Genomic DNA, 20423 nt, shown 5'->3' on the forward strand with positions numbered 1-20423 from the left:
TTGCTTCACCACCCTGTAATGAAATATTGTTTGTTACTAATTGTTTTCAATAATACATTATTTTATTATATAATATTTAATTTATTAATTAAAAACCCTTTCCATATTATAGAAAAAAACTAAAACAAGAATCTATATAAAACTATAGAATAGAATAGACTAATAGAATAGAATATATATATCATATATATATTTATATAAATAAATATATATATATATAAATATATGTATATATATTTATATATATATATATATATATTATATCCTGTATTATTCCAGCCCATTATTAGAGATAGTAGCCACCTCTTATTTTGGTTTTCTTTCATTATTAGTGCTCAGAAAATTAAATATATCTACATATTTAGTCAAAATCAATTACATTATTTTATCTTATTCATAGCATAAATGTTCACAAAGATTACTAAAAAGAGATTGAATTAGACTACAGCAAATTGGCAAACTTTACCTTGTATCTGTTTCCACCGTGTTTGTTTGGGGCGTTCTTCAACATATCAGCAATACTTGTCTCAACATCTCTTTCAGTTGCATTAGTGTGGGTGTTGATACAGGCTTCTGGAAAGTTATAAGAATTAATTAATATATATAATTATAATTCTTTTTGTCAGGAGACAAGAAGCCACAGAGTAATAACATTGTTGGCTTTTATTTAGGTGTTCCCCTGTTCTCCAGTCTTCCTCCGTCCCCTCGTCCCCTTTGTCCTCCCCAGCATTCTCCATTCCCCTGTCCCCTCGTCCTCCCCACCATTACCCTCTCCTCTGTTCCCTCGTCTTCCCCACCATCCCCCCTGTCGTCCTCCCCACCATTCTAAACTACCTCATCCCATGCATTCCATGATGGTCTGATGCTTCCATCTGAAAATTGGGAACATCAAAAGATCTGACTTTCCCAATTTTCTGATGGGAACATCAAATGATCTGATATTCCCATCACTGAAAAATAAAAACAGATAAAAAATTTATTTACAGAAATTTACAGAAATGGTGCATTCGGAAGACAAAACCGTGGTAGACATGGTTGGAACAAGTTAGGTGAGAGGGTGGTGGAGGCCAAAACCATAATCATAATCATCTGTATCAAACCTTATTACAGGTAAAACCAGTAGGCAGTCTACTGTATTTTATCAAACCGTTATTAGTATAATAGATCTCGTAATAATTTTGCAAAAATAATGGCATTTACTATTTTTAAAAGATTATTAGCAAATTTACAGAAATGGTGCATTCGGAAGACAAAACCGTGGTAGACATGGTTGGAACAAGTTAGGTGAGAGGGTGGTGGAGGCCAAAACCATAATCATAATCATCTGTATCAAACCTTATTACAGGTAAAACCAGTAGGCAGTCTACTGTATTTTATCAAACCGTTATTAGTATAATAGATCTCGTAATAATTTTGCAAAAATAATGGCATTTACTATTTTTAAAAGATTATTAGCAAATTTACAGAAATGGTGCATTCGGAAGACAAAACCGTGGTAGACATGGTTGGAACAAGTTAGGTGAGAGGGTGGTGGAGGCCAAAACCATAATCATAATCATCTGTATCAAACCTTATTACAGGTAAAACCAGTAGGCAGTCTTCTGTATTTTATCAAACCGTTATTAGTATAATAGATCTCGTAATAATTTTGCAAAAATAATGGCATTTACTATTTTTAAAAGATTATTAGCAAATTTACAGAAATGGTGCATTCGGAAGACAAAACCGTGGTAGACATGGTTGGAACAAGTTAGGTGAGAGGGTGGTGGAGGCCAAAACCATAATCATAATCATCTGTATCAAACCTTATTACAGGTAAAACCAGTAGGCAGTCTACTGTATTTTATCAAACCGTTATTAGTATAATAGATCTCGTAATAATTTTGCAAAAATAATGGCATTTACTATTTTTAAAAGATTATTAGCAAATTTACAGAAATGGTGCATTCGGAAGACAAAACCGTGGTAGACATGGTTGGAACAAGTTAGGTGAGAGGGTGGTGGAGGCCAAAACCATAATCATAATCATCTGTATCAAACCTTATTACAGGTAAAACCAGTAGGCAGTCTTCTGTATTTTATCAAACCGTTATTAGTATAATAGATCTCGTAATAATTTTGCAAAAATAATGGCATTTACTATTTTTAAAAGATTATTAGCAAATTTACAGAAATGGTGCATTCGGAAGACAAAACCGTGGTAGACATGGTTGGAACAAGTTAGGTGAGAGGGTGGTGGAGGCCAAAACCATAATCATAATCATCTGTATCAAACCTTATTACAGGTAAAACCAGTAGGCAGTCTACTGTATTTTATCAAACCGTTATTAGTATAATAGATCTCGTAATAATTTTGCAAAAATAATGGCATTTACTATTTTTAAAAGATTATTAGCAAATTTACAGAAATGGTGCATTCGGAAGACAAAACCGTGGTAGACATGGTTGGAACAAGTTAGGTGAGAGGGTGGTGGAGGCCAAAACCATAATCATAATCATCTGTATCAAACCTTATTACAGGTAAAACCAGTAGGCAGTCTACTGTATTTTATCAAACCGTTATTAGTATAATAGATCTCGTAATAATTTTGCAAAAATAATGGCATTTACTATTTTTAAAAGATTATTAGCAAATTTACAGAAATGGTGCATTCGGAAGACAAAACCAATTTTTCACTTTTGACAATTGAGCACCTGCTACATCCAGATTCTAGGGAGGAAAGGAAGGACGATCTTACTGGATCCCATAGCCTCTCCGAGGCACAAACCAGGCTTTTACATAACCCCCCCCCCTGCACCCGAGCTTTTTAAAATAGTAAATGCCATTATTTTTGCAAAATTATTACGAGATCTATTATACTAATAACGGTAAATAAATAATAAATAGTAAATAAATCAAAATCAGTTACATTATTTTATCTTATTCATAGCATAAATGTTCTCGAAGATTACTAAAAAGAAATTGAATTAGACTACAGCAAATTGGCAAACTTTACCTTGTATCTGTTTCCACCGAGTTTGTTTGGGGCGTTCTTCAACATATCAGCAATACTTGTCTCAACATCTCTTTCAGTTGCATTAGTGTGGGTGTTGATACAGGCTTCTGGAAATTTATAAGAATTAATTAATATATATAATTATAATTCACTTTGCTATTCCCCATTCCACAGTCCTCTCGTCCTTCCCACTTCCCTGTCCCCACATCATCCCCACTTCCCTGTCCCATCGTCCTCCTTACCATTTTCCCCTCCCCTGTCCTTCTTCCTCCCCCACCATCTCCCATTCACCTGTCCCTTTGTCCTCCCCAGCATTCCCCTGTCCCCACCATCCCCAACTCCCCAGTCCCCTCGTCCTCCCCACCATTACCCTCTCCTCTGTCCCCTCGTCTTCCCCACCATACCCCCCTCTCGTCCTCCCCACCATTCCAAACTACCTCATCCGATGCATTCTATAATGGTCTGATGCTTCCATCAGAAAATTGGGAACATCAAATGATCTGATATTCCCATCACTGAAAAATAAGAACAGCTAAAAAAATGAAATGAAAAAAATAAAAAAATAAACTATACTCATGAAATGAACAGTATGGTAAACAACACAGCTCAATTTCAATGCAATGTCACACAAAATTATTAAATCGAAATGAAAATAAATTGAAATCTATGAAAATTCAAATTATCAATACAATCGGAAATATTGAAATAATATCGCAACATAATATAGTGTGGGTTGCTCTTACGTGCAACAGACGGTGCTGTTTTTCAAAAAAGGCATGGTTTTACCTGTCACAAGTGTGGCATCTATACTTATACTCACGAAATGAACGGTATGGTAAACAACATAGCTCAATTGCAATGCAATGTCACAATAACATTTAATAACAATAATAACAATAACATTTAAATATACTTTAAGATATAATCTAGAAGAAAATAAGAACATTGAAACGGTTCATGAACTCGATTTCAATAAAGGACACTATGGGGAACTTTGAAAAACAGTTAATGAGTATAATTAGACAGACTTGTTGCTAGGCAGAGGAGTAAATAATGAGATATATGGCAAATTTTGCAAAATATACGGCACACAAACATTCATACCCAAACAAAGCAAAATGCTAGGTAAGAACAAAGCAGTTGGCCCGTAGGGGAAAGGAGATACCCACAAGACTGGAATACAAGTCATTAACAAGCACACAAGTACTACACTACACAACAACCGCACTACTACCAGAACTGGACGAATCACTACCAAAACAACACATTGCACATCACTACCAAAACAACACAACACAACACAAGCATTGGCAAAGAATTATAGACCAGTTGCACTAACATCCCACATAATAAAATTATTTGAGAGTGATCAGGAGTCAGATTACTAGTTTTATAGAGACCAATGACCTCCACAATCCAGGCCAACAAGGATTTAGAGCAGTTTCTATGATCGAGCCACTGAGATCTATAAAGAATTCTGATCAAGAAAGAGATCTAGGGGTGGTTTTAGATAGAAAACTATAACCTGAGGATCATATTAAGAACATTCTGCGAGGGGCCTATGCTACACTTTTTAACTTTAGAATTGCTTTTAAATACATAGGTCAAAAAGTTTTAAAAGTTTTAAAAGTTTTTTAAACCTCTCGTGTATCATGAGTGTGTTAAAGCATCAGATGGTGCATTCAGATGATGAATATTACCTAGTTCCTTCATCTGGGAAGAATGAACACATATTGGTGCATTCGGATGATAAAAACTAACTACTGTAGTTTAATTGATCAACAGACTGTATATCATATGCAGACTGTATGTGGATCTGCGGGCCACTCCAAACAACAGCCTGGTGGACCAAGCTCCACCAGGGCTAAAGCACAAAGTGATATAGATGTGATAGAGAAACTAGGTCAAATGGAGGAGTAGGTCTGTATATTAAACAGCACCTGACGTGCACAGAGCTACTAAACTCAATGTGGTGGTAGAGTGGTGGGGGGGGGGGAAACATTGCAGAAAAAAACAAAAATACAATTTGGTCAACAAAACAGCATTGTTTAAAATAGAAGACATGGGTTGTCATTTTGGGGGTAAGGTAGGTTACATTGAGTTAATTAGTTAGTACTTAGTTTTTATCTTAAACTGGTTGGGAGAGGTACAGTGTTGCTGTGCTGGTGAAAGAACACCTAAAGGTAAATTAAATAATGATTGCGAATCCACAAGAAGTTGACATAATATCGCTAGAGATCTGCAATCAGGATGATAAACTTTCCTTAAAGAATTTGACAAACACTTGCTGATAGGACATGAAGTAAATGAAATGTATGTCAAGTTTTGTGAAATATATGATAAAAGCACAACAAAATTTGTACCAAAGGAGAGATGCAGAACTAGGAAAAGGGGTTTGTTCAACAGAAATTGCGAGAGGGCCTGAGACCCAAACACACACAAATGGAATCAATATATAGCAAGAGGCCAAACCCCCAAACATACAAGCGATGCAAAGATGCGAGAAACAGCAGCAGCATTAAGGAGAGGGACTTAAGGACCATAAATAAAGTGTGAAAATAAACTCGAGTAAATTTTTTTTAACTACTCTCGACAGTGAAGAAAAACAAATATTCAGACGATTTGTGTTAGAATCATTAATCTTACACTTTCGGTCATATTCAACAACACAAATACATACACACACATTCCTGTTGCTGTAGCAAGTGAAGAATTACACACACAGATCACAATAACGTGATGCATCAAATGAACAAATCCACAAGGGCCGTGACGAGGATTCGAACCTGCGTCCGGGAGCATCCCAGACACTGCCTTAATCGACTGAGCTACAACAGGGTAAAAGGGTTGAAACCGAAGTTCTACTGAACTTACTGGATCCCATAGCCTCTCCGAGGCACAAACCAGGCTTTTACACAACCCCCCCCCCCTGCACCCGAGCTATGTCAACAGGCCGTTCTCCCTCTTCGCCCTTCCGAATGCACCATATCAGTAAATTTTTTAATAATCTTTTAAAAATAGTAAATGCCACTATTTTTGCAAAATTATTACGAGATCTATTATTCTATAGAATAATGCATATAAATGCATATATGCATATAAATACAAAACATAAATACAAAACAAGTAAATGTAAATAATTTTACCTTGCACCTAGATCCACCAAGCCTGTATGGCGCGCGTTTCAGTACTTCGGAAATCTAGAACTATCTTGAATCTCTAATCTGCAATGAAACAATACATATTATTGCACTTACCAAAACATGGATGAATGTAGAAAATACAGAACTATTAGCTGAATATCAAATAAATGGATTTAATCTATTTCACACAGATAGATATATTACACCGTGTATATTAGGTAATACCTAACATACACGCCTCCACACACACTACATTTGAAATGTAGTCTCAAAAAGACTACATTTCAACAGCAAAGATTACTCCATAAAAAAATAATTAAATTATTGACCAACATGAGAGAGGGTTAGCCAACATGAGGGTTGTGTTGATTGCCTGAAAATATTTAAATTGTGTAATGTATTGAATGGCATTTTTCAAGTTACAACATTTTTTAAATTACTGAACTAGGTTCTAGGCTTTGCTAGGCTTAATTCAATTATTACAGATAAGCCTAACCTAGCCTAGAACCCAGTGGGTTTTCTTCCTATTGGGGAGTGTTGTACATGCCTCGCCTCCACATACACACTAGCACAGCCAGGCCTCGCCTCCACATACACACTAGCACAGCCAGGCCTCGCCTCCACATACACCAGCACTGCCAGGCCTCGCCTCCACATACACACTAGCACAGCCAGGCCTCGCCTCCACATACACACTAGCACAGCCAGGCCTCGCCTCCACATACACCAGCACTGCCAGGCCTCGCCTCCACATACACCAGCACTGCCAGGCCTCGCCTCCACATACTCACCAGCACAGCCAGGCCTCGCCTCCACATACACCAGCACTGCCAGGCCTCGCCTCGCCTCCACATACACCAGCACTGCCAGGCCTCGCCTCCACATTTAAACCAACCAAGCCCACAAATACGTTAACATGGACCAGCATTACACCGTCTAACATACTCTGTCAGATGTAACAACTAAATTTGTGAATTCAAGACCAAATCTATTGTATAACACAGTGTTAGTACGAGAAAAACATTACTTACATTCGAAGCCGTGTTTTAAAATGGCGGCGGTCTTGTACTGACGCTCCAAACTGTGTGTTCGTTTGCGTATGATGAACGTGTGACAATTTACTACAACAATTATTTAATTATTCTTATTCTTTATTTTAATATTTTTAGGGTACATGAAATTTCAAACTTATTTGCACACAATAATATAATTGCATTGTCATAACCTTTATATATTACGGAAAATACGATGACATGAACGAAGTCAAAGTGAAGTTGAAGTCAAAGTCATTCGCCGAACGTATTAGTCATTTTTTTTCTCCCAAACGATAGGGGTAACAAATCCACAGAGAATATAAGAAATTGAAATTGAAATTGAAATTGAAATAAGTTTAGAGAGAATATAAGTGTACAGTAAAGTCAATTTTATTCAGGAAAGTACATACATAGTTGATTTACAAACATAATGTTGGATTTATAGATAGAGCTAGTGCATACAATACCTAAAGCCACTATAGTAGGCCTATAGCATTTCAGGCAACCGGGCAGTATATATGGACCCCTTACTCAAATCTCTGAATATGTTAGATATTAAGTCCCTGCACATACTCTCATGTGTATTTTATATATATAAAACGCTGCACTGTAATGTCAATCCTGACCTTAAAAGCTTCCTAGAAGGTTGTAACAGATCCCATGAGCACCACACCAGAAACAAATACCTATTTGATATTCCAAGAGTACGACTTAGTCAAACTAGAAATGCTTTACAAATCAAGAGACCTCGAATGTGGAATGACCTTCCCAATTATGTTAAAAACTGTACCTCTCCCAACCAGTTTAAGATAAATAAAGATAAATTTATAAGTTAAGAAAAATTCCACAAATCAACAACCCTGTTACTGACCCTGTATTTACCCAAGTCTTTCCTAAATCTAAACTTATCCAATTTATACCCATTGTTTCGTGTTCTATCTTGTGTTGACAATTTTAATACTTTGTTATATCTATTCAGGAAATTGTGGTTGATCTCGAACCCATTGATAATGTGACGACTTATACAGAATTTTGTAACTATATCATCAAGATTGTAACCAGCTTAGCTAAATGTAGTGTGGGGTTCAGTCCCTAAGCCCATATATGTGCCTCTCTAACCATTTAGGTTACAGGGCAAAAACATAAAAACAAAGGTAACTGCAGAAGGCCTATTGGCCCATACCAGGCAGCTCCTATCTATAACAGATAAACACTAAGTACTACCTAATTAACTCAATGTAACCTACCAACCTAACCCCCAAAATGTCAATCCATATCTTTTATTTTAAACAATGCTGTTTTGTTGACCAAATTGTATTTTTACTCTTTTTCTGTCATGTTTCTCCCACCCCTGTTTTTTCACTTTTTTCTTATTTTTTCTCAACATAATTCATACTTTAATTATGCGGATCAGGACATCACCTGATCAAACACATCAAACATCGTTTGACCACCATCAAACACACATTTCGTGTGTGTTTGACGCTCACTGATATGTACCAGCGTTGTTTTATATATGGTGCTATTCTATCTTACGCTTTGTTGCTCTTTTTTACCTACGGGCTCATAGAACATTCTATTGCGAAAACATTGGCACAAAAATGAATGACGTACATACAATAATAATGTCAGGACAGTGATATAATTATAAACTTTCAAAGCACTGTATCGCCCATGTGTCGTCTTGTCACCAATACTGGGTAACAGTTCCGCCACTTCCCACACTCTTGCGGGTGGGCAGCGACCATTATTCTACGTTTATATTCATATCACCGTGTTGGGAATTTCATTGCGAGTACATTGATACCAAAATTAACGCTGTAGGACAAGTGTGGAAGTGATAACAATCCCAAGAGTAAAAACATTTTGTTGCTCTTGGGCACTCACGGCGAGTCATCTACGTAGGTATTTATTGGGTGCTGGTATTCATATAACTTTTGGTGACCGTTTTTGCTGATATTCTTCTAGAGAATGTTATTGCGAACACGTTGGTACCAAAATGAAATACATAGCTCGAGAACTAAGGTCAGGAGAGTAAAAAGAGTATACACATTTTTGTTTTGACGCTTAATTAAGGTTATTGTGAGTACTCATCGCCTGCCTAGAAACTGGAACTAGTAATTCCATCTATCATACATATCATACAAGAGGAGCCACACATCTATGGATCATCCAATAAAATCAGCAGACTTCTAGATGTTACTACTGCTCGGCTTAGACTCGGTTACAAGTATCTCTGGGAATTCTCATTATCTGCTGATGTAGACCTGACCAAATGTAAACTGTGTCAACAAAATTATTCGCACACCCTCCGTCACTATGTGATGGAGTGCGAAAAGATACATGAATTTAGAGACAATTCTATAACCAATGTTCCAGCGATGTGTCAATATTTCATTCAAAATGATCTGCTACCAGAAATTTTAGCCAAATATCCCCAGTTTGCTAACTGTAGATAACAACTAAGTGATTGTAACCTATCCACCGCTGCCCACTGGATGGGGGACGGTGTGCAGGACAAACATATAAATTTTGATACTAGCTCTCCACATATGTCAGTTGCTTAATTTAGAACCTGTACTTGAGGTCGATCTCGAACCCATTGTTGATGTGATGACTTATATTGAATTTTGTAACTAGCTCATCAAGATTGTAACTTGCTTAGCTAAATGAATTGTGGGGTTCAGTCCCTGAGCCCATTATGTGCCTCTGTAACCCTTTCCACAACCGCCCACAAGATGGGTATGGGGTGCATAATGGGGTGGGGTGTCTTGGCCAAACGTGCCACATCAAAACCACAAGTTGACATTGAATGTGAATTAACAATGAGACAAGTAAGATTTATACTAATACATTTATACTAACTCTGTTGAGCGTTGACCATTTATACATCAAATCTGTTGATGTGAGCACTTTAGTTTAGTCTGCCGTTTAAAGAAAAAAAGAGCATATCAATGGTATATCACAGAAAACGAATTTATCATAAACTCATGTATTTGTCTTATCATATTGAACTGCATTCATATTTTTAATATATAACAATATGAATATACAAATTTCTGTAAATCCCCTACCTTGTTGGAATCTGTGGAAATGAATGAGCAAATGTGCTGGCTGAAGGCGCTGAAGGAAACCACATTGGTTTCATTTTGGATACAAATGTCCATGGAAATTCAAAATGGAAACTAATTATATAGTTGAACCTGCAGAGACGAGTTTAAGAATCTGTGTTGAGAGTGATGGACACAGCCTTCACAATTATACTTCAGAGAATGTAAACATCTAAGAGTCATTAGAAATATGTGTAGAATAATAAACCCTACATTGTTTGAGTTAGGGAAAACACCATTTGTGATATATAGATACTATAGCTGTTCCTAAAGATTCACCCTTTTTTGCACCAGCAAGATAACATATAAGATTTTAAGAGTTGACGAATGTTAATATTCTTGTTTGATAAACTGTGAACTTGAGACATAGTTAATAAGAACATATTAACACAACAAAATGTTTTCAGAATCCTTAACACCACTTTCCAACAACTTATATAATTTATATAAATTATTTTAGAGAATAATACATAAATTATATATTTAAACATGATATAGTGTTTAGTGGAATGTATAAGGAGTCAAATTGTGTTAAAAAGAGCAATTTTTAGAAAATTTGGAAAAATACTTTTTTCTGTTCAAATTATAACTAAATGGATTATAAAGGTTTCACTCAGCCAATATATATCATTCACAATTTATTAATGAATTTTACAAAAAAACACCATAAATTTTATATTTAAACATGTAAAAACTATTTGTTTTACATTTGGAAGAAAATAATTGTAGAAAAACAATTTATAATTAAACCTTTGTGTTTGGATTTTTTGAGTAAAAGTTTCTCAAAGGCTCTCCTGCACCATTCTCAATGCAAATCATTCCCACACCTATGGCAAGAGATAGGCGAACGTTGTGTAGATGATTTGTGTTTGCTGGGTTGAGCCTCTGCATCCCTCTCTTGAGCCTCTGCATCCCTCCCTTAAGCCTCTGCATCACTCTCTTAAGTCTCTGCATCCCTCTCTTGAGCCTCTGCATCACTCTCTTGAGCCTCTGCATCCCTCTCTTGAGCCTCTGCATCCCTCCCTTAAGCCTCTGCATCACTCTCTTAAGTCTCTGCATCCCTCTCTTGAGCCTCTGCATCACTCTCTTGAGCTTCTGCATTACTCTCTTGAGCCTCTACATCCTTCTCTTGAGCCTCAGCATCCCTCTCTTAAGCATCTGCATCACTCTCTTGAGCCTATGCATCATTCTCTTGAGCCTCTGCATCACACTCTTGAGCCTCTGCATCCCTCTCTTGAGCCTCTGCATCACTTTCAAGAGCCTCTGCATTCCTCTCTTGTGCCTCTGCATCCCCTCACTTGAGCCTCTGCTTCCCTCTCTTGAGCCTCTGCATCCCTCTCTTGAGACTCTGCATCACTCTCTTGAGCCTATGCATCACTCTCTTCAGCCTCTGCATCACTCTCTTAAGCCTCTGCATCACTCTTTTGATCATCTGCATCACTCTCGTAAGCCTATGCATCACTCTCTTGAGCCTCTGCAGAACTCTCTTGAGCCTCTGCATCACTCTCTTTAGCCTCTGCATCCCTCTCTTGAGCCTCTGCATCTTTCTCTTGTGCCTCTGCATCCCTCACTTGAGCCTCTGCATCCCTCTCTTGAGCCTCTTCATCTCTCTCTTGAGCCTCTGCATCCCTCTCTTGAGCCTCTGCATCCGTCTCTTAAGCCTCGGCATCACTCTCTTAAGCCTCTGCATCACTCTCGTTAGCCTCTGAATCACTCTCTTGAGCCTCTGCATCACTCTCTTCAGCCTCTGAATCCCTCGCTTGAGGCCTCTGCATCACTCTCTCGGGCCTCTGCATCACGCTCATACTCCTCTGCATCACTCTCTTGAGCCTCTGCATTACTCTCTTGAGCCTCTGCATCACTCTCTAGACCATCTGCATCACTCTCTTTATCCTATGCATCACTCTCTTGAGCCTCTGCATCACTCTCCTCAGCCTCTGCATCACTCTCTTGAACCTCTGCATCACTCTCTTGAGCCTCTACATCACTCTCTTGAACCTCTGCATCACTCTCTTAAGCCTCTGCATCCCTCTCTTGACCGTCTGCATCACTCCCTTGAGCCTCTGCATCATTCTCCTGAGCCTCTGCATCCCTCTCTTAAGCCTCTACATCATTCTCTTGAGCCTCTGCATAACTCTCTTCAGCCTCTGCATAAATCTCTGGAGCCTCTGCATCCCTATCTGGAGCCTCAGCATCCCTCTCTTCAGCCTCTACAGCACTCTCATTAGCCTCTTCATCATTCTCTTGAGCCTCTGCATCCCTCTCCTAACCCTCTGCATCACTCTCTTGAGCCTCTGCATCCCTCTCTTAAGCCTCTGCATCACTCTCTTGAGCCTCTGCATCCCTCTCTTGAACTCCTGCATCCCTCACATGAGCCTCTGCATCCCTCTCGTGAGCATTTGCATCACTCTCCCAAGCCTACGCATCCCGCTCTTGAGCCTCTGGATCACTCCCACGAGCCTCTGCATCCCTCTCTTGTGCCTCTGCATCCCCTCTCTTGAGCCTTTGCATCCCTCTCTTGAGCCTCTGCATCCCTCTCTTAAGCCTCTGCATCACTCTCTTAAGCCTCTGCATCACTCTCTTGAGCCTCTGCATCATTCTCCTAACCCTCTGCATCACTCTCATGAGCCTCTGCATAACTCTCTTGAGCCTCTGCATCACTCTCATGAGCCTCTGTATCCCTCTCTTGAGTCTCTGCAACACTCTAGTAAGCCTCTGTATCACTCTCTTAAGCCTCTGATTCCCTCTCTTTGTCGTCTGCATCACTCTCTTAAGCCTCTGCATCACTCTCTTCAGCCTCTGCTTCACTCTCTTAAGCCTCTGTATCACTCCCTTGAGCCTCTGCATCATTCTCTTGAGCCTCTGCATCCCTCTCTTAAGCCTCTACATCATTCTCTTGAGCCTCTGCATAACTCTCTTGAGCTTCTGAGTCACTCTCTTAAGCCTCTGCATCACTCTCTTGAGCCTCTACATCACTCTCTTCAGCCTCTGCATAACTCTCTGGAGCCGCTGCATCCCTCTCTGGAGCCTCAGCATCCCTCTCTTGAGCCTCTACAGCACTCCTTTTAGCCTCTTCATCATTCTCTTGAGCCTCTGCATCCCTCACTTGAGCCTTTGCATCACTATCTTAAGCCTATGCATCCCTCTCTTGAGCCTTTGCATCACTCTCAAGAGCCTCTGCATTCCTCTCATGTGCCTCTGCATCCCCTCACTTGAGCCTCTGCTTCCCTCTCTTGAGCCTCTGCATCACTCTCTTGAGCCTCTGCATCCCTCTCTTGAGCCTCTGCATCCCTCTCTTTAGCCTCTGCATCACTCTCTTAAGTCTCTGCATCCCTCTCTTGAGCCTCTGCATCACTCTCTTGAGCCTCTGCATTACTCTCTTGAGCCTCTACATCCTTCTCTTGAGCCTCTGCATCCCTCTCTTAAGCATCTGCATCACTCTCTTGAGCCTATGCATCACTCTCTTGGCCCTCTGCATCCCTCTCCTAAGCCTACGCAACACTCTCTTCAGCCTCTGCATCACTCTCTTAAGCCTCTGCATCCCTCTCTTGATCATCTGCATCACTCTCGTAAGCCTATGCACCACTCTATTGAGCCTCTGCAGAACTCTCTTGAGCCTTTGCTTCACTCTCTTTAGCCTCTGCATCCCTCTATTGAGCCTCTGCATCTTTCTCATGTGCCTCTGCATCCCTCACTTGAGCCTCTGCATCCCTCTCTTGAGCCTCTGCATCTCTCTCTTGAGCCTCTGCATCCCTCTCTTGAGCCTCTGCATCCGTCTCTTAAGCCTCTGCATCACTCTCTTAAACCTCTGCATCACTCTCGTAAGCCTCTGAATCACTCTCTTGAGCCTCTGCATCACTCTCTTAAGCCTCTGAATCCCTCGCTTGAGGCCTCTGCATCACTCTCTCGAGCTTTTGCATCACGCTCATACTCCTCTGCATCACTCTCTCGAGCTTTTGCATCACGCTCATACTCCTCTGCATCACGCTCATACTCCTCTGCATCACTCTCCTGAGCCTCTGCATCACTCTCTTGAGCCTCTGCATCACTCTCTAGACCCTCTGCATCACTCTCTTGAGCCTCTGCATCACTCTCTTGAGCCTCTGCATCACTCTCCTGAGCGTCTGCATCACTCTCCTGAGCCTCTGCATCACTCTCTTGTGCCTCTACATCACACTCTTGAACCTCTGCATCACTCTCTTAAGCCTCTGCATCCCTCTGTTGATCGTCTGCATCACTCCCTTGAGCCTCTGCATCATTCTCCTGAGCCTCTGCATCCCTCTCTTAAGCCTCAACATCATTCTCTTGAGCCTCTGCATAACTCTCTTGAGCTTCTGAGTCACTCTCTCAAGCCTCTGCATCACTCTCTTGAGCCTCTACATCACTCTCTTCAGCCTCTGTATAACACTCTGGAAACTCTGCATCCCTCTCTGGAACCTCAGCATCCCTCTCTTGAGCCTCTACAGCACTCTCTTTAGCCTCTTCATCATTTTCTTGAGCCTCTGCATTCGTCTCTTATGCCTCTGCATCACTCTCTTAAGCCTCTGCATCCCTCTCTTAAGCCTCTGCATCACTCTCTTGATCCTCTGCATCCCTCTCTTGAACTCCTGCATCCCTCTCATGAGCCTCTGCATCCCTCTCGTGAGCCTTTGCATCACTCTCCCAAGCCTATGCATCCCGCTCTTGAACCTCTGCATCACTCTGACGAGCATCTGCATCCCTCTCTTTTGCCTCTGCATCCCCTCTCTTGAGACTCTGCATCCCTTTCTTGACCCTCTGCAACCCTCTCTTAAGCCTCTGCATCACTCTCTTGAGCCTCTGCATCATTCTCCTAACCCTCTGCATCACTCTCATGAGCCTCTGCATAACACTCTTAAGCCTATGCATCCCTCTCTTGAGCCTCTGCATCACTCTCATGAGCCTCTGTATTCCTCTTTTGAGCCTCTGCAACACTCTAGTAAGCCTCTGCGACACTCTCTTAAGCCTCTGATTCCCTCTCTTTATCGTCTGCATCACTCTCTTAAGCATCTGCATCACTCTCTTCAGCCTCTGCTTCACTCTCTTAAGCCTCTGCATCACTCCCTTGAGCCTCTGCATCATTCTCTTGAGCCTCTGCATCCTTCTTTTAAGCCTCTACATCATTCTCTTGAGCCTCTGCATAACTCTCTTGAGCTTCTGAGTCACTCTCTTAAGCCTCTGCATCACTCTCTTGAGCCTCTGCGTCACTCTCTTAAGCCTCTGCATTTCTCACTTCAGCCTCTGCATCACTCTCTGGAGCCTCTGCATCCCTCTCTGGAGCCTCAGCACCCCTCTCTTGAGCCTCAGCAGCACTCTCTTGAGCCTCTTCATCATTTTCTTGTGCCTCTGCATCCCTCTCCTAAGGCTCTGCTTCACTCACTTGAGCCTCTGCATCCCTCTCTTGAACTCCTGCATCCCTCTCTTGAGCCTTTGCATCACTCTCAAGAGCCTCTGCATTCCTCTCTTGTGCCTCTGCATCCTCTCACTTGAGCCTCTGCTTCCCTCTCTTGAGCCTCTGCATCACTCTCTTAAGTCTCTGCATCCCTCTCTTGAGCCTCTGCATCACTCTCTTGAGCTTCTGCATTACTCTCTTGAGCCTCTACATCCTTCTCTTGAGCCTCTGCATCCCTCCCTTAAGCCTCTGCATCACTCTCTTTAGTCTCTGCATCCCTCTCTTGAGCCTCTGCATCACTCTCTTGAGCTTCTGCATTACTCTCTTGAGCCTCTACATCCTTCTCTTGAGCCTCAGCATCCCTCTCTTAAGCATCTGCATCACTCTCTTGAGCCTATGCATCACTCTCTTGAGCCTCTGCATCACTCTCTTGAGCCTCTGCATCCCTCTCTTGAGCCTCTGCATCACTCTCAAGAGCCTCTGCATTCCTCTCTTGTGCCTCTGCATCCCCTCACTTGAGCCTCTGCTTCCCTCTCTTGAGCCTCTGCATCCCTCTCTTGAGACTCTGCATCACTCTCTTGAGCCTATGCATCACTCTCTTCAGCCTCTGCATCACTCTCTTAAGCCTCTGCATCACTCTCTTGATGATCTGCATCACTCTCGTAAGCCTATGCATCACTCTCTTGAGCCTCTGCAGAACTCTCTTGAGCCTCTGCGTCACTCTCTTTAGCCTCTGCGTCCCTCTCTTGAGCCTCTGCATCTTTCTCTTGTGCCTCTGCATCCCTCACTTGAGCCTCTGCATCCCTCTCTTGAGCCTCTTCATCTCTCTCTTGAGCCTCTGCATCCCTCTCTTGAGCCTCTGCATCCGTCTCTTAAGCCTCGGCATCACTCTCTTAAGCCTCTGCATCACTCTCGTAAGCCTCTGAATCACTCTCTTGAGCCTCTGCATCACTCTCTTCAGCCTCTGAATCCCTCGCTTGAGGCCTCTGCATCACTCTCTCGGGCCTCTGCATCACGCTCATACTCCTCTGCATCACTCTCTTGAGCCTCTGCATCACTCTCTTGAGCCTCTGTATCACTCTCTAGACCCTCTGCATCACTCTCTTTATCATATGCATCACTCTCTTGAGCATCTGCATCACTCTCGTCAGCCTCTGCATCACTCTCTTGAACCTCTGCATCACTCTCTTGAGCCTCTACATCACTCTCTTGAACCTCTGCATCACTCTCTTAAGCCTCTGCATCCCTCTCTTGATCGTCTGCATCACTCCCTTGAGCCTCTGCATCATTCTTCTGAGCCTCTGCATCCCTCTCTTAAGCCTCTACATCATTCTCTTGAGCTTCTGCATAACTCTCTTCAGCCTCTGCATAAATCTCTGGAGCCTCTGCATCCCTCTCTGGAGCCTCAGCATCCCTCTCTTGAGCCTCTACAGCACTCTTTAGCCTCTTCATCATTCTCTTGAGCCTCTGCATCCCTCTCCTAACCCTCTGCATCACTCTCTTGAGCCTCTGCATCCCTCTCATAAGCCTCTGCATCACTCTCTTGAGCCTCTGCACCCCTCTCTTGAACTCCTGCATCCCTCTCATGAGCCTCTGCATCCCTCTCGTGAGCATTTGCATCACTCTCCCAAGCCTATGCATCCCGCTCTTGAGCCTCTGGATCACTCCCACGAGCCTCTGCATCCCTCTCTTGTGCCTCTGCATCCCCTCTCTTGAGCCTTTGCATCCCTCTCTTGATCCTCTGCATCCCTCTCTTAAGCCTCTGCATCACTCTCTTAAGCCTCTGCATCACTCTCTTGAGCCTCTGCATCATTCTCCTAACCCTCTGCATCACTCTCATGAGCCTCTGCATAACTCTCTTGAGCCTCTGCATCACTCTCATGAGCCTCTGTATCCCTCTCTTGAGCCTCTGTAACACTCTAGTAAGCCTCTGCATCACTCTCTTAAGCCTCTGATTCCCTCTCTTTGTCGTCTGCATCACTCTCTTAAGCCTCTGCATCACTCTCTTCAGCCTCTGCTTCACTCTCTTAAGCCTCTGTATCACTACCTTGAGCCTCTGCATCATTCTCTTGAGCCTCTGCATCCCTCTCTTAAGCCTCTACATCATTCTCTTAAGCCTCTGCATCACTCTCTTGAGCCTCTACATCACTCTCTTCAGCCTCTGCATAACTCTCTTCAGCCTCTGCATAACTCTCTGGAGCCTCTGCATCCCTCTCTGGAGCCTCAGCATCCCTCTCTTGAGCCTCTACAGCACTCCCTTTAGCCTCTTCATCATTCTCTTGAGCCTCTGCATCACTCTCACGAGCCTCTGCATCCCTCTCTTGTGCCTCTGCATCCCCTCTCCTGAGCCTCTGCATCCCTCTCTTGAGCCTCTGCATCTCAATCTTAAGCCTCTGCTTCACTCTCTTAAGCCTCTGCATCACTCTCTTGAGCCTCTGCATCCCTCTCTTAAGCCTCTACATCATTCTCTTGAGCCTCTGCATAACTCTCTTGAGCTTCTGAGTCACTCCCTTAAGCCTCTGCATCACTCTCTTGAGCCTCTACATCACTCTCTTCAGCCTCTGCATAACTCTCTGGAGCCTCTGCATCCCTCTCTGGAGCCTCAGCATCCCTCTCTTGAGCCTCTACAGCACTCCCTTTAGCCTCTTCATCATTCTCTTGAGCCTCTGCATCCCTCTCGTGAGCCTTTGCATCACTCTCCCAAGCCTATGCATCCCTCTCTTAAGCCTCTGCATCACTCTCACGAGCCTCTGCATCCCTCTCTTGTGCCTCTGCATCCCCTCTCTTGAGCCTCTGCATCCCTCTCTTGAGCCTCTGCATCTCAATCTTAAGCCTCTGCATCACTCTCTTAAGCCTCTGCATCACTCTCTTGAGCCTCTGCATCATTCTCTTAAGCCTCTACATCACTCTCTTGAGCCTCTGCATGACTCTCTTATGCCTCTGCATCCCTCTCTTGATCATTTGCGTCACTCTCTTGAGCCACTGCATCATTCTCTTGAGCCTCTGCATGACTCTCTTATGCCTCTGCATCCCTCTCTTGATCATTTGCGTCACTCTCTTGAGCCACTGCATCATTCTCTTAAGCCTCTGCATCCCTCTCTTGATCATCTGCATCACTCTCGTAAGCCTCTGAATCACTCTCGTGTGCCTCGGCATCACTCTCTTGAGCTCCTGCATCCCTATCTTGAGCCTCTGCATCCCTCTCTTGAGCCTCTGCATCCCTCTCTTACGCCTCTGCATCACTCTCTTATGTCTCTGCATCACTCTCGTAAGCCTCTTAATCACTCTCCTGAGCATCTGCATTCCTCTCTTGAGACTGCATCACTCTCTTGAGCCTCTGCGTCACTCTCTTAAGCCTCTGCATCTCTAACTTCAGCCTCTGCATCACTCTATGGAGCCTCTGCATCCCTCTCTGGAGCCTCAGCACCCCTCTCTTGAGCCGCAGCAGCACTCTCTTGAGCCTCTTCATCATTATCTTGTGCCTCTGCATCCCTCTCTTAAGCCTCTGCTTCACTCTCTTGAGCCGCTGCATCCCTCTCTTAAGCCTCTGCATCATTCTCTTGAGCCTCTGCATCCCACTCTTGAACTCCTGCATCCCTCTCTTGAGCCTTTGCATCACTATCTTAAGCCTATGCATCCTTCTCTTGAGCCTCTGCATCACTCTCAAGAGCCTCTGCATTCCTCTCATGTGCCTCTGCATCCCCTCACTTGAGCCTCTGCTTCCCTCTCTTGAGCCTCTGCATCCCTCTCTTGAGCCTCTGCATCCCTCTCTTGAGCCTCTGCATCCCTCTCTTAAGCCACTGCATCACTCTCTTGAGCCTATTCATCACTCTCTTGAGCCTCTGCATCACTCTCTTGACCCTCTGCATCCCTCTCCTACGCCTCTGCGTCACTCTCTTAAGCCTCTGCATCTCTAACTTCAGCCTCTGCATCACTCTATGGAGCCTCTGCATCCCTCTCTGGAGCCTCAGCACCCCTCTCTTGAGCCGTAGCAGCACTCTCTTGAGCCTCTACATCATTCTCTTAAGCCTCTGCATCCCTCTCTTGATCATCTGCATCACTCTCGTAAGCCTATGCATCACTCTCTTGAGCCTCGGCAGAACTCTCTTGAGCCTCTGCATCACTCTCTTTAGCCTCTGCATCCCTCTCTTGAGCCTCTTCATCTTTCTCTTGTGCCTCTGCATCCCTCACTTGATCCTCTGCATCCCTCTCTTGAGCCTCTGCATCCCTATCTTGACCCTCTGCATCCCTCTCTTGAGCCTCTGCATCCCTCTCTTACGCCTCTGCATCACTCTCTTAAGTCTCTGCATCACTCTCGAAAGCCTCTCAATCACTCTCTTGAGCCTCTGCATTCCTCTCTTGAGCCTCTGCACCACTCTCTTCAGCCTCTGCATCACTCTCTTTAGCCTCTGCATCCCTCTCTTGAGCCTCTGCATCACTCTCTTGAGCCTCTGCATTACTCTCTTGAGCCTCTACATCCCTCTCTTAAGCCTCTGAATCCCTCTCTTGAGGCCTCTGCATTACTCTCTCGAGCCTCTGCATCACGCTTATGATCCTCTGCATTACTCTCTTGAGCCTCTGCATCACTCTCTTGAGCCTCTGCATCACTCTCTAGACCCTCTGCATCACTCTCTTCAGCCTCTGCATCACTCTCTTAAGCCTCTGCATCACTCTCCTGAGCCTCTGCATCACTCTCTTGAGCCTCTACATCACTCTTTTGAGCCTCTGCA

The sequence above is a fragment of the Procambarus clarkii genome, chromosome 48, assembly GCF_040958095.1.
Source record: "Procambarus clarkii isolate CNS0578487 chromosome 48, FALCON_Pclarkii_2.0, whole genome shotgun sequence".
Taxonomy (NCBI): domain Eukaryota; kingdom Metazoa; phylum Arthropoda; class Malacostraca; order Decapoda; family Cambaridae; genus Procambarus; species Procambarus clarkii.